This window comes from Chaetodon auriga, chromosome 22, assembly GCF_051107435.1.
Source record: "Chaetodon auriga isolate fChaAug3 chromosome 22, fChaAug3.hap1, whole genome shotgun sequence".
Classification (NCBI taxonomy): Eukaryota; Metazoa; Chordata; class Actinopteri; order Chaetodontiformes; family Chaetodontidae; genus Chaetodon; species Chaetodon auriga.
Window position 1 is genome coordinate 9268591 of NC_135095.1, and position 13074 is coordinate 9281664.

The 13074-nt window shown below is 46.3% G+C and overlaps 1 protein-coding gene across 5 annotated transcripts in view; it reads left to right on the forward strand.

The window, feature by feature from the left end:
* The window catches only part of foxp2 (forkhead box P2), a 101993-nt gene that overhangs the window by 21806 nt on the left and 67113 nt on the right, over positions 1 to 13074 (forward strand). The window contains exon 1 of one of the 5 annotated variants that reach the window (XM_076722388.1): positions 8527 to 8880. The exons of 3 other annotated variants lie outside the window; for them this stretch is intronic. The gene's annotated coding sequence lies outside the window, so the exon portion shown is untranslated. Of the gene's footprint in view, positions 1 to 8526; positions 8881 to 13074 lie in introns of those variants that run through there. One more of the 5 variants, XM_076722390.1, reaches the window with a different exon arrangement.

A 13074-nucleotide genomic window follows, 5' to 3' on the forward strand; every position in this document is an offset into this window, starting at 1 on the left:
TTACACTCGGTGTATGCAGGAGTGCGTGTGTATGTGTCAAGGAGCGGAACTACTGAAGACTTGTAAAAGAAACGGCACAAAAAAAAGAAAAAAGTCACCTGCTAATGAAACATTTGTCTTTCATTCTCCTTGGCAACTTGTTAAGTAAACAGAGGAGATAAATTTCGGAGTAAGACGTTTACACACTTAGAGATTTGACATGCTTTGCCTCAGAGAAGCCACCTAAAATAACAAGCGGAAACTCACAGTGGTGCAGGTAGCATTTTGACAGCTTGATTCATTTGTAAAAAAAATATTTCGTTTCAACATGGTTTTGTACTGTTTGGACCCTTAGAGTCCCTAATACAAGCAAGTCTTTTTAAGTTCCTTTTTTTTTTCAAGTGCCACATCTGGCATAAGAGGTATTTCTTCGCAGATTGATTGATTTCCCAGGCTTTGTTGGAAGCAACTCACGCAAAGCCACACAGCAGTTGACTAAGAAGCATGCAACAATTCACAGACACACGTAGCAAGGCTCTGCCCCCCCCCCCCCAAAAAAAAAAAAAAACCCAGACACTAGACTACTGTAACTCTGTTTTGTACCTTGCAGGATATTGAATATCCAAAAGGAAACCTCAGATTTGTCCCGTCCCAAAAACAAAGAGCCCTTGTGCTGCCGCCCTCCTCTTCTCTCTCCCTCTCGCTTCAGAACCATGCTGGTACTGTCATCATAACACAACAGACACAACTTCTTTGAATACATAAGACAGCATGTGTATATTTCCAGATAATTCCTAGCCATTCATCATGGTGCACTCCTATTGCCCTGGCAGCATTAAGTGTTGTGTTGTCAGCTTGAGGTGGAACAGGGAGAGATTGAGGTTAGTCACCAAGGCTCAGGGAGAGTGAACAAAGGAGAAGATTACCTAATAGTCCTGCTATGTATTTGAAGTGGAGCCTGCTGTTTGTTTGGGGAGGTTCGGGGCTGGATGTGCGCGGAGATGTCTCGCAGGCAGCTGATGGGTACTTTTAAGCTGTCAGAAACATCCCCTTTGCCATTCGTCTTCTCGGAACAGATGGCAACAGGCTTCGACGGGGGCAAAAGGAAATACAGAGAAGAAGTTAATGATGTCTCCAAGTTCGCAAAGTGTTGAAAACGCTGCCTCCAAGTGTAATTGGGTGCCTTTTTCGTAAATTAAAAGTCACCCATGATGATCGCTTGACAAGCGTTTTAAGCGCAGACGCACGCTCGACACACTATTTTTGAGACCGAGCGTTGCGAGATCTCTAATGAGTCTGCTCTCCACTTGTGTATGTTTGTAAACAACACTCTTGCGGGTTGTCACTGAGAATAAAGTTCCGAACTGTGCTCACACCAAAAATTAATTCACAGTCGCGGCACAAACATCATCAACCCGGTGTAAACCGCTTAATTACATTCCAAGGCTGCAGAAAACAAACTGAAACGGGCACACTGCTGCGGATCTGCATGTAATTCACTTCATTTGTTGCATCCGTTTCTTTTATTAACCTGCCCTAAGAGGACACGTTAGAACACAGTGCTGCGAAGGTGCACAGTTTCCTCAATAAAAGGTTGCGGTCCGTGCGGCACGCTGTGAATAGCTCTTGAGACGAATCGATTTTCTGAAAACGTCACGTCTTAAAGCCGTTTTCTGGTCAGTATAACCCAAACTACTCTATTGGCAACTTTAAAAAAAAAAAGAAATCATTTTTTTTAATTCCGGGAAATTGCAGCCGTCCTTTCTCCTGCGATTTTGAACAAACAGTTATAACTCTTGATTCTCTGAAATCCCCGCCAGCCGTTTCTGTTTTGATAAATTGTACATCTAGTCCTATTTTCAGAGTCATCAGCGATTGCTTTTTTGCCACTCAGAGTACTGAACATGGACAGCTTTTAAAGGTAGTGAGTAGGTCTGATAAGTGGCTCAATCCTTGTACTAAAGCATTTTTACTGAAGGTTTAATAGCTACTGTATAATGAATTATAATGTATTCTCTCCAATTGCAAATGTTCTCTAATATAGCCCCTCTGCCGTAGCAAAAAAGTCCATCTGAATATTATTGTGACCAGCTTTTTGAGAATACAAATCAATTGCATGATTTTAAGTAGTTAGAGTCATATTTTTGTTGTAAATTTCCCCCAATGCCAAATGGAGCGGTGCCTGTATAACTGGAATAGCTAACCAATTTCAAGTAGTGACATCATGGTCAGTTCCAAGTCAACTGTATGTTTTATTATAAAATACAACTGTTCATCCGAACGTTTCAGCCTAGTTTGAACTCACTGAAAAGCAATAGGCTTATGAGTCATCTTGCTGTTCCAATTTAATGGAACATACCTTTCAATGACGGCGTGCACCGGCACATCATCAAAGTGAAACTTCCAAAGTTCCGCTTAACTTGTTGCTGAAATAGTTTCTCGTTTTCAAGAAAATTGCAGTGCGCCAAGTCTCAAGAAGTGTATCAGGGAATCTTCCCTGAAGGAAAAATTGCCACTTGCATACTTGTCTTTGACCAAAGTGAAGCCTTCACCCACTCCAGGGGAACATGTGCTGTTTAGGAAGATATAAAGGAGTAATTTTATTACTCGGTACATCTCCCCTCAGAAGCCATTTCATTTCTCCTTTCAGCCTCCACAGAAGCCTTTATTTGATCTCATATTCCGGAGTATGACTGCCTCAAACCGGTCGGACTCCGTTTATTTTCATTTGGAAAACACATTTAGCGTTGGAGGGGTGGCAGAGGATGGAAGTGGAGAGCAGGGGGTTCTGATGTGGAAGGGACTGAGGCAAGTTTCTCTATCACATGTTAATGTCCTCCTGCAGGGATTCTTCGCTGCGCCTGATTGTAGGGAGCCCAACTTTCTATTTCCTTCGCTCGGCTTGATCGGCGTGACTTCTCTCAGTGTAATCAAGAAAAATCTTTCAAATATGCCCAGTTTTAGTCCCCTCTCCCTCACAAATACTTCCTTGCACATAAGTGTTAAGTTTGCATCCATACAGTGAAACTGATACAGCTGGATACCCTTTACTCAGTGCTTTGAAACTGCAGATCACTGGAAGAGTGTGCCATTTATTAGGCAGCCCACTTAGTCGGCCCAGCTGTAGCTGGTCACTTGAGAGGGAGACGTCCTCATAAACTCTGAGCCTTTAGAGCGGGCACAACACCCAACTGTAGACTCAAAAGTACACCCACCCACTCCCATCCTCAAACTCCACATCTTTGGCTATTTACTAAATCCTGAACCAGCGCAGCTGTCTGGAGGAGCCCAATCGTATAAGAAGCCCCACATTTCCTGGAAACCTTCCTCCCCTCTCTCTCTTATTTATCAGTGTCTGTCTGTCTCTCTGTCTGTGCCTGCAGCACCTCTCCAGCCCGTGTCTGGTGACAGCACAATGAAAACATCTTTGTGGAAAGTGTCGTTTCAGTGCTCCGGAAGTCCCACTCACCTAAATAGTTCCTTCTCTGTGTCTTGCCTGTCTCTCTGTTTTCTTTTTTTTTCTTTTTTTTTTTTTTGTGGTAGAGGTGGGGGGGGGGGGGGGGGGGTATCGTAGCCTCCACTGGGCTCAGTTCCACACAATGAATTACCTCCAGATGTAATTCCTATCCCCCGCCCTTCACCCTCAAATTAGTGGCTAGTAAAAATTAGGTTTGAATTAGCCGCGGTGCAGAGAATAGAGGAGTTTGAAATTTCCATATAATGAGTTTATTATTCTTTGCTGGAATGTCGTTTTCTTGAATTAATTTGATCAGGGGGGTTTTAAGGTGTTACGGGTGTCTAGTTGAGTGGTGTTTTAGCCGTGGCCACTGTGTCAGCAGGAAGTCAGAAGGCCAAGGCGATCAGAAGACTCAGCACAAGAACAGAGCGCTCCACCCCTCAACAGCTTCTGGAGATGATTCCCAGACTTCTTCCACTATCTCATTCATGGTCAGTGTTAAATGTTTCTGTCATCCCGCGGGCAAGTATTTTTCATTGCTACTTGCAGATGCATTGACAGGATTGCTTGGATTCGAGATAGCGGTTGTTGCATAGCACATACAGGTGTTGTGCTCTTTTGACTGCCAGTGGAGCTTGTCTTGCTGCCATTCAACTGTGTAGCCGCAGTTCTGGGAATGACAATCTCTGGCAGAGTCGGAGCTGTGGGCTCCTCAGACACTCCAGATCGCTGTCATAAATGGGTTTCAGATTCATCCCTAACAGGAAATCAGAATGCGTGAAACGGCTATTGTATCTCACAGTTTTTTGTCTTTTTTTTTACCTGTGCCTTCATCTTGATGACATGGCCAGGAACATTAAAAAACAACTCAGTAACATGTAGGAATGTAATTTAACCTGCAACCGTCTGTACTGTATGATAGTATCTACTACTGTGAAAAAAGGGAAGTTGTCTGCCATGCGCGACTCTTTCATCTAATTCCAATCTGCTGTATAACAGGTAAACTGCTGTGAGCTGCGCTTGCTTGTTTAAATTTGCCCAGCACAGCCGAGCCTTTGATTGCGGCAACCCGTTTAATTCAAATACGCTTTTGAAGAAAAGCTTTTTTTTGGGGGGGGGGGTGGCATTGGAGGCAGCTGCGGTGGTGGGAAAATAAGAGGAGGCACAGGAGGGCCAATTTAACCTCGAGTGTCTGTCGCTAGTCTACCAGCTCCTTCGTTTCAAGAGGCCCGGTCAGCTTGAACTGTCTGACTTCTGTCATTTCGATCTCTTTTTATTTTTCTGCTGTAATGTATACTTTAACTCCCACCCGCCCGCTGTCTGTGTGCAGCAGCGGCGTCGGCAGAAGCAGCTGGAGGGGAGGCGCAGGTATCATTAAGCTTTGGAGAGCTACGTGGCTCCTTGCAGCGCGTCTTGATATTTCTGGGCCCAGTGAATGTACAGCCTGGTTTATTTTCAATAGGAACCTGAGGCCCCCCAACCTCCCCCACACCCCCAGGCTGCTTACTCGGGCTGTTGATATTGAGTCAAGCAAACACTCTCTCAGGGATGTCCTGTTGGGCACTCAGCCAAAGTCGCAAATGGAAGTCACATGTGGAGACTCCCAAAGGAAGGCGAAGGGGCCGCACTTCACACCCACCACCACTACTCTTTTTCCTCGCAGAACTTTTATTAAAAGCAATCCTTATGCACCAAATAGTCATTTTGTTGATGGAATGACCAAGCCTCGCATCTGTCTTCTTCATTTACAGACTGTTAATGTCCAAAAATAACAATTTTTCAAGCGACAAACAAAAGCAAATCACCGTATTTATTATTGTGATTGCAGTAATCAGGCCCCTCTCTACCTTCACTCACTGCTCTCATCTTTCTGCACTGAAATACATATGCAAATATATTTGGACACTGTCATTATCAGTCACTTAATAGGCATTTCATTAGGGATTTTCTGAACGCACAGCACAAGGCAAGTTGCCATGGATACCCCTGGTGCTTAAGTACAGTATATTAAAATGGTGCTGCCTTCCAACCACTTATATAATCACCGGTCCGTAATGGTCTCTGCTCTCTGGCCATAAGCAACATATCGTGTGATCAACATTGCCCAGGCCTGAAAAGAGCCCTACCCCCTCATTATGCCTTATTTGGCTTTTTATTTATTTATTTGCAGGAAGGACTAAGTGGCTCGTGAATTGTGCTTGTGTGACAACTAATGAATGTTGCTGATGTGTGGGCTCTGTTTCAGATGCATTTTTTTCTGCGCTCTGCTTTGAAACATCGGTTATCACCGTCTGGGAGTCTTTCGGGGCAGTTGAACAGATTTTAGCAGACGGTCCAAATCACTTCATTTTGTCTGACTGGTTCTTCAACGTGGGAACGGACAAGGGAGGAGGAGAGTCGAGCGGCTCACCTCCCAGCGCAAAGTGAACATCATTGGTGCTCTTAGCACTCGGGCGTCAGTAAATGCAACAGTGAGAGAGAAGCCACACAGGCGTTCCTCCCTGCACCGTTTTTTGGGTCTCTTTGTCTTTTGTGCTCGTTCCACTAGTGTGCACGTGAAAAGGTCGTGCGCGCTTTTATTTGCACACACGCTTTCATTTCTGTCATCAGCGTGCGAGGCTAATGGTTGTTCAAGGGTTAAGAGAGTGATTCAGATGGCTGAAGGCTGGGCTGCTTCTGACTGACTGACAGACCTCATGGCGGTGCATGTGCTTAGCGGTGGCTTGTTGGTACTGAAGTGATGGTGGCAGAAATGACGAGGGAAACCGCCATGATGGGCGCTTGACTTTGTCTAATGCCCCAGAGGCAGTGCACTTCACGGTGGCTTTAATTGAAAATTAATAGTTAGTGGTAGTGTGTGTGTGTGTGTGTGTGTGTGTGTGTGTGTGTGTGTGTGAGAGTGTGTGTAAGCTGTGAAAATGCTTGCAGTGCCAGGAGACGGGAAGCAACATCCGTCGCCGCCGTCATCACGGCGTTGCATTGCATCACAGATCCACTGCTTCCCCCACTGCTGCTGCTCCTGCCAGGCTTGGGAACCAGCTGCTGCCATCACCCCCCCTCCCTCCCCACTGTACCCACTACACACGTCTAACCCCCCCCCCCCCACTCCACCCAGCACCCCACCTTCTCTCCCTTTCTCCTTTCACTGTTCTGCCGCCACCACATCAAGACGCTGGTGGGCCTGTTCGTCTCCGTTGACCTTGGCAGCAGAAAGCACAGAAAGAAGAGACGCGGGGAATAAATACCTGAAGGGAGGCGGCACACAATTGTCACAGATGTGTAGGAATAGACACAGTGTTCCCCTTAGTGCAGTGAATGTTTCTGAGGCCAGGGGCCTCTTGTTTGTCTTTTCCAGCGAGGCGCTCTGAGTAGTTTATTAAAGGGGCTGAAGGAGCTTTCTAGCCTGAAGCCCTGAGCGCTGAAAGAGAAATGGGAGAAATTACTGGCATAATGTGGATGCTTAGAGCAATTAACAGCAGTTGTTTAATGTTAGCCCCCTTTGCCTCTCTCTGTCGCTGTGTTTTTTTCTCTCTCTTGCTTGCTTTAGCACTCTTGTCACCCCCCCTTCTCTTTCCCTCGCTTGCTTCAACCTCTACCATCTCTCTCTCTCTCTCTCTTTGTCTCTCTCTCTCTCTCTCTGCCATGATTGTTTAGTGTTTACCCTCTCTGCCTCAGAGCTCAGACAGTTGACACTAATGAAAATGCTGCATCTTTTGGTCTGTGCTGGTCTCTAAATAATGATATCATACGGCTGAAATATGCTCCAGCGGAGCCTGGGAGATAATGTGCTATTCAGAGCCTGTTAAATCACGCCAGTGCATCGCTCAGAGCTGCGAGTTCAAGTGGTCTTTACCCTGCATTGGGGGCTGCGTCTTTTCCTAAATAAATCTGTCATAGTTGCCCAGGGTGCCTCTCCTTAAAACATAAAAGATCTTGCACTCTCTATAACCTCGTGCTGTGGCTGCCTATATGCCTGCACATGTGTCTGTTGGTGTGTAACTGTGAATTTTAAATTTGGAGTTGCATTTCTGCCAGAATTATATGTGTGTTTGTATTTGATTCTATGTATATGGCACAAACTTATAAAAAAAGAAAAAAAAAAGTCCCCGCTTGTATTAAATCTCTCAGGCCCATGTGGCAGAGCGAGCTGGTGGCAGATGGACTGGCTTTCTGCATCTGCTGTATGCAGACTGGGGGCTTTGTACTCCTCTCTCCTGGGGAAGACCGAGCCTTTCTTCTTGCCAGTAGATTCCTGTCTGTTGGAGCGACTAAGAAAAACATCTGTGGCATGCAAAGGAGAGAGAGAGAGAGAGAGAGAGAGAGAGAGAGAGAGAGAGAGAGAGGGGGGAATAAAAAGAAATTGGACAAAAGGATTGGCAAACATTAGCCCTAAATGTTCCAGCTCATTGCCTGTTGTGCATTGTTTACATTGGAGGGAAACATGTTGATATGTCACATTCAGCACATGTGAGCCCAGCCTGGCTTCCTCCAGCTCGTTTCAGCTTTCTTAAGCACGCAGCGGGGACCGGCGGTTTCTGCGGTCCCAGGCAGAGATACTGAACTAATTCATTAGGAGGGACTTGTTCAAACGTCTGAAGCCTCGTGTAAGACATCTGCACCGACACGTTTGCCTTTTTATCAAGTGGTAAACCGAGCTTTTACAAACCGCGGCTGATGGGAAGAGCTGGGAAATGCTTGTCGGCGTGTGTTTCACTTTCATTCTAAGTTTTTTCATTTGGCCAGGTGCATTGTTTAATGCTTGAAACGGTATTTCGAGTGCAGACAGTGTCGGCTAAAGAGCCTCAAAACGCATCATCTCAGTATTTTCTCCTAAGAAAAAGTGAGGGAGCATTCGGCATGTGGAGGTCTCCCCACTTCTGAACCTTTGTGGTCCCCCTCCCCTTTCAGATTCCTCTACAAAACGCCTCTTCTGAACTCCCCTTACACACACACACACAGTTGCAACACCCCCCCCCCCACCACCACCATTCCTTTGCCAATTCTCGCCACCCTCCGCCCCCTCCTCTCTGCTCCCCACGACCAGCCCCCCTACCCCACCGATCAAGCCACTGGTTTTTGTGTACTATTGGTCCTCAGGCGTCAAAACAATCCAGCGGGGCTGCCTGACTTGTTTTAATTAGGCAGCGCTGAAACGGCAACTGTCTCTCAGACGTGACCAGGCAGAGGTGCTCTCCCCTCGCACTACTGTAAATACCGCTGTAAATACTTCTCTGGTGATGTCTTTGACAGTAAGCGTCAGCTAGTTTCTCTCCACTTTTTTTTTTTTTTCCCTTTCAACCTTTTTTCCCCCCACTTTTTGATGCTCTGTGGCATTTTCCCCCTCTCCTCATTTTTGATACACACTAATGCTTCCAGGCTTCTGAGAATACTTCTTCAAATGCTTCTTACCGAGGAGAGTGGATTTCTCCCTCCTTGTTTAAAAGGTAGGTCATTTTATCTGTCACTCTCTCTCCCTCTCTCCTCTGCAGTCATGGTCTATTTATGACTTTGTTTGGATGTGTACTTGTGGCATGGTAGCAGTGCTTGGTGATTGCGTGTTATTGGGTAATGCATGGATGTGATACCGCTAATTGTTTTTAAGAGCCCTACGCTGTGTCTGCCAGAGCTCGGTGTGGAGGCTACCGACTGCCGCTCAGCCCTTCACTAATCCCATTCAGACTCTTTACATCTCCACACACACACACTTTGACATGCACACAATCAGAGCTGAAAAGAAAAGCACTGAACTGCGCTAGAATAAAGCCTGACACACATACCTCTGCGGCGAATGCACCTCTCGTAGCGGCGTCCTCCAGCCCTACTCCTGCCTCCGTTTCCCTCTTGTCTCAGCGACGCTGGGCACATAGAGCAAAGTGGAGAGCCAGTCCGGCAGGTTGTGTGTAAGAGTGTGTGTGCACTTGTACGAGAAAGAGAGAGAGAGAGAGAGACCGAGAGCGTTCAGAGAAGCAGATGTGCGATCAGAGCGAGAGCAGCGCGAGCTGCCTGGTATGCATGCAGCCGAGATGCAAGGGGAGAGCCGGTGAAGCATCCTGCGAGGAGTCACAGCTCTCCCTGTGTGAAGATCCTCTCACACACTCGTGCGCACACACACACACACACATACACACACTCTCATTCACACACAGGACCCACCCACACACACACACACACAGACTACCTACACACAGTCGCGGCGACACATTTGCACCCAAATGACCAGAAAAGACATTTTTCTTTACACTTCCTCGCAAAAAGTAACCAGTGTAAATAAATGTGATCACATTTGAAAACCTAGATTAAAAGGCAGCAAACTAGAGATCAAACTAATAATTGCCACGTCTCTCATTTCCAATAAAAGGTGGAATGAAATGATAAGTGGTGTTTTCCAGTAATTGTGATATATTTCATCAGCGTCAGGCATAAGAAATGATGGTCTAATTATTTCCAGTGTGGAGAGAGAAAGAAGCCACCGTGTCTCTGTCATAAATTTCCATTTTGTACACTACCCCCACCTCTCCCCCCATTCACACTCCTGCACACACACATTCACTCACTCTCACACACACACACACACACACACACACACACACACACTCCCTCTGCTGTCCCCTCTCCCACTCTTTTCCCTCTCTCCCCCAACTCAAGCCTCTCCTATCGGGCCTGCATGTCCGACCTGCACAGGGGGCCCCGGTCGGTAATTGCCCCGGTGACAACTGGAAATGATAGAATAATTGTCAGGAGAGGCGTCTGGGCTTTCTTTTTTTTTTAATGGGGCGAGGGTGATTTAAGTATGCATGAATGGCACGGCGGCAGCGGTGAGGTGGCGAGAGAGGGAGAGGAGAGGAGAGGAGAGGGAGACTGGGGCGGGGGCTGGGTGTGGGGGGATGGCAGAGGGGGGAGCTGGCTTGTTTATGATGCCATCCCCCATAAACACAGCTGAAGTGATGACACAGATAGTGTTGCCTCTCCACGGGGTGACACCAGTCGACTTGCGGCCGTCGCTGCTAGACACCCTCGGCGGTGGTAGAGGCAAGCACTCTGTTCCCTGGTCAAGCTCTCTGGCACTCCTCACCTTCAGGTAAAAAAAAAAAAAAAAAAGAGAGAGAGAGAGAGAAAAAAGTCAGGCAGACTCCATCCATCCATCCATCTTTCCATCCATCCATCATCCAACCATCCACCCATCAATCCTGTGTCATCCGTAGTCGACTCCAGGCTCTTGGCTGTGTTTAATGGTTGTGTTTTATTGCCGGGCTGTGTCTCCTCGCCTTCCCCCGCTGGTTCGTCCCACTGTGTAACCGTGCAGCCTTGGTCTGCGGGCTCTGTTAATCTGCTGCTTAATTAGCGCTGATGAATGGCTCAGTGTGTGCGCCTGTGTGCGTGCGTGCATGTGCGCAGGGCGCGCGCACCACCGCGGCTTTGTGTTTGTGTGTCCGTTGCAAGGGCTGCGCGTGGCTGTGAACTCTCTCGCTGTGGTATTTGCTGCTCTCGCATTAGTTGGTTGGCGTTGTGGTGTTTTCCAGATGTTGCCGCTTGCTTGCTAAGCTAATCATTGATCATTAAAATCAGAGGACGGGGATTCAGCACCACGGTGAAACAGAAGAAAAGGGCACAGCCACTGTATAACCTTTCATAAGCGAATAACAATCAAATATTCATCAGCTGCAGATGTGTGTTTTGAGAGGGCAAAGCTTTTAAGCTGAAGTTTGACTTATTTGTTTTTCTCTCGTCTGTTGGTGTGTGTGTGTGTGTGTGTGTGTTGGGGGGGGGGATCCCAAACTCTTTGGAGCAGATGTTTAGTTTGAAGTGGAGAGGGGTCACAAGACTGATCATCGGTGAAGCACTAATTATCTTTATCAAAGGCGAGTGGGATAATTTGTTTACTTAAATATTGATGAGGGTGAGCCAGGCATGGTATTGGGCTATTGTGGGCATATTATTAACATTTCATAGGGCTTTGTGCAGGAATGCGAAAGGGACTCCTCTTCATAATTTAATACCCTAATGCATAATGAGCTATGTGATTAGTTCACATGGAGAATTGGCCAAACTCCATTTTGAAGGCAGATAATTTACATTGTTCTCCAGAGTCTGGCATATAATAGGTTCTTTAGCGCAATAAAATTAAATGCTACACATTTTATATTTCAGCTTACAAATCCCCCTGGCAATATCCAGTTTTGAGTCTTCTGTTTTTTTTTTTTTTCTTCCTCTTTCCACGTCTGTCTGATTTTGTCATTTTTACAAAAAAAAAAAAGAAAAAAAAAAGTGGGGGAAATGAATTTTAAAATTGTTTAACTAAAACACATGTTTACCGGCATGTTTTATTTAGAATGCACACCGGCCAATTAACACCGTTCATTAGCGGAGCCGCGTTATTTGTTTTGAAAGTTTAACCAATCACTTTGTTATGCTAATTGTGATGTAATTTAATTTGAGTTCCCGTAATGATGATGCCGCTATTATCCACATAAATGATGCAGTTAAGCAGCACGGCCTCATTTGCATGTGCTTGAAGGGAGAGGGGGCTGAAAGGAGCCGGCTCCCGTATCACTCTGCTTTAATTTTCCACCTCTGTTCACTCCTGCCCTATGGGTCTTCCCGGCCTGTCGCTGGCTATTGATGATCAGCACTTTTATCTGAAATTTTTTTTTTAATGACAAAGAGGCCTTTATTTGTCTGCTAACAGATTCCTAGAGCTGCAGAGTGGAGAAATTAAATAATGGAAATATGAGACCATTAAAAAATGCTGCTGATTATGTCTTCGATGTATCAAACATAAAGTGAGCGACTGATTTCTGTGCCCCCACCAGACACACACACACACACCTACACACGCACGCACTTCTCATTTTTGGATGGTTGTGTGTGCGTGTGCGTGGGGGGGGGGGGGGGGTGTGTGTGGATGTAGAGAGAGTGGCTTCTTGAATTTAATATTTCCATATCAAAGTGGTGCTTTGTTGGCAAGGGCTTAATTTTTAATCTGTTGATTCCATCATCGTCTTTGGTTCGGACATTATTCAGATGTGGATTGAACAGACGGGTGTGTTTTCAAAATGGAGAGGTGCAGCGAGGGAGTGCGTGCTGTCAGCCAGCCTCTGTATATTTTTGTAAAATCAATTTCTTAATCCTGAGAGGAGCAGGAGTGAGCCTTTCTTCTGCGCAGTTTTAAAGTCCCCAACCGGGCATGGAGAAAGTGTGACTAAGCCGGTGTTAAAGGCTGCCCATTATCTATTTTGTCGTGGGTTAGACTTTGGTAATGTTCCTGTGGAAAGATTATTTTTTTCTCCTGACCACCCCACCCCCCCACCCCCCCGTGCTCCTAATTGGTTACATAAATCTTGTCTGGTATGAATGAGGAATGTTGCAGTGTTGTCAACTGCAATCTTCACCCTTATTTACCAATTCATTAAGATCTATCGATGCAGGACTGCTGAGGGGGAATGACAACATAAATCAGAGCTGGAGACATAATGGCCCTAATCAACCAGAAATAACTGGAAACGTCACAATGAGCTATGTCTCTGTGGCTGTGCTGGCCGCGGCTGGCTCCCCGCGCCTGTCCGCTGGATGTGCCGCGCCGTGGAGAGGACCGGAGAGTCAGGCCATCCAACTGTCATTAGCTCCTCTGATACCTCTCC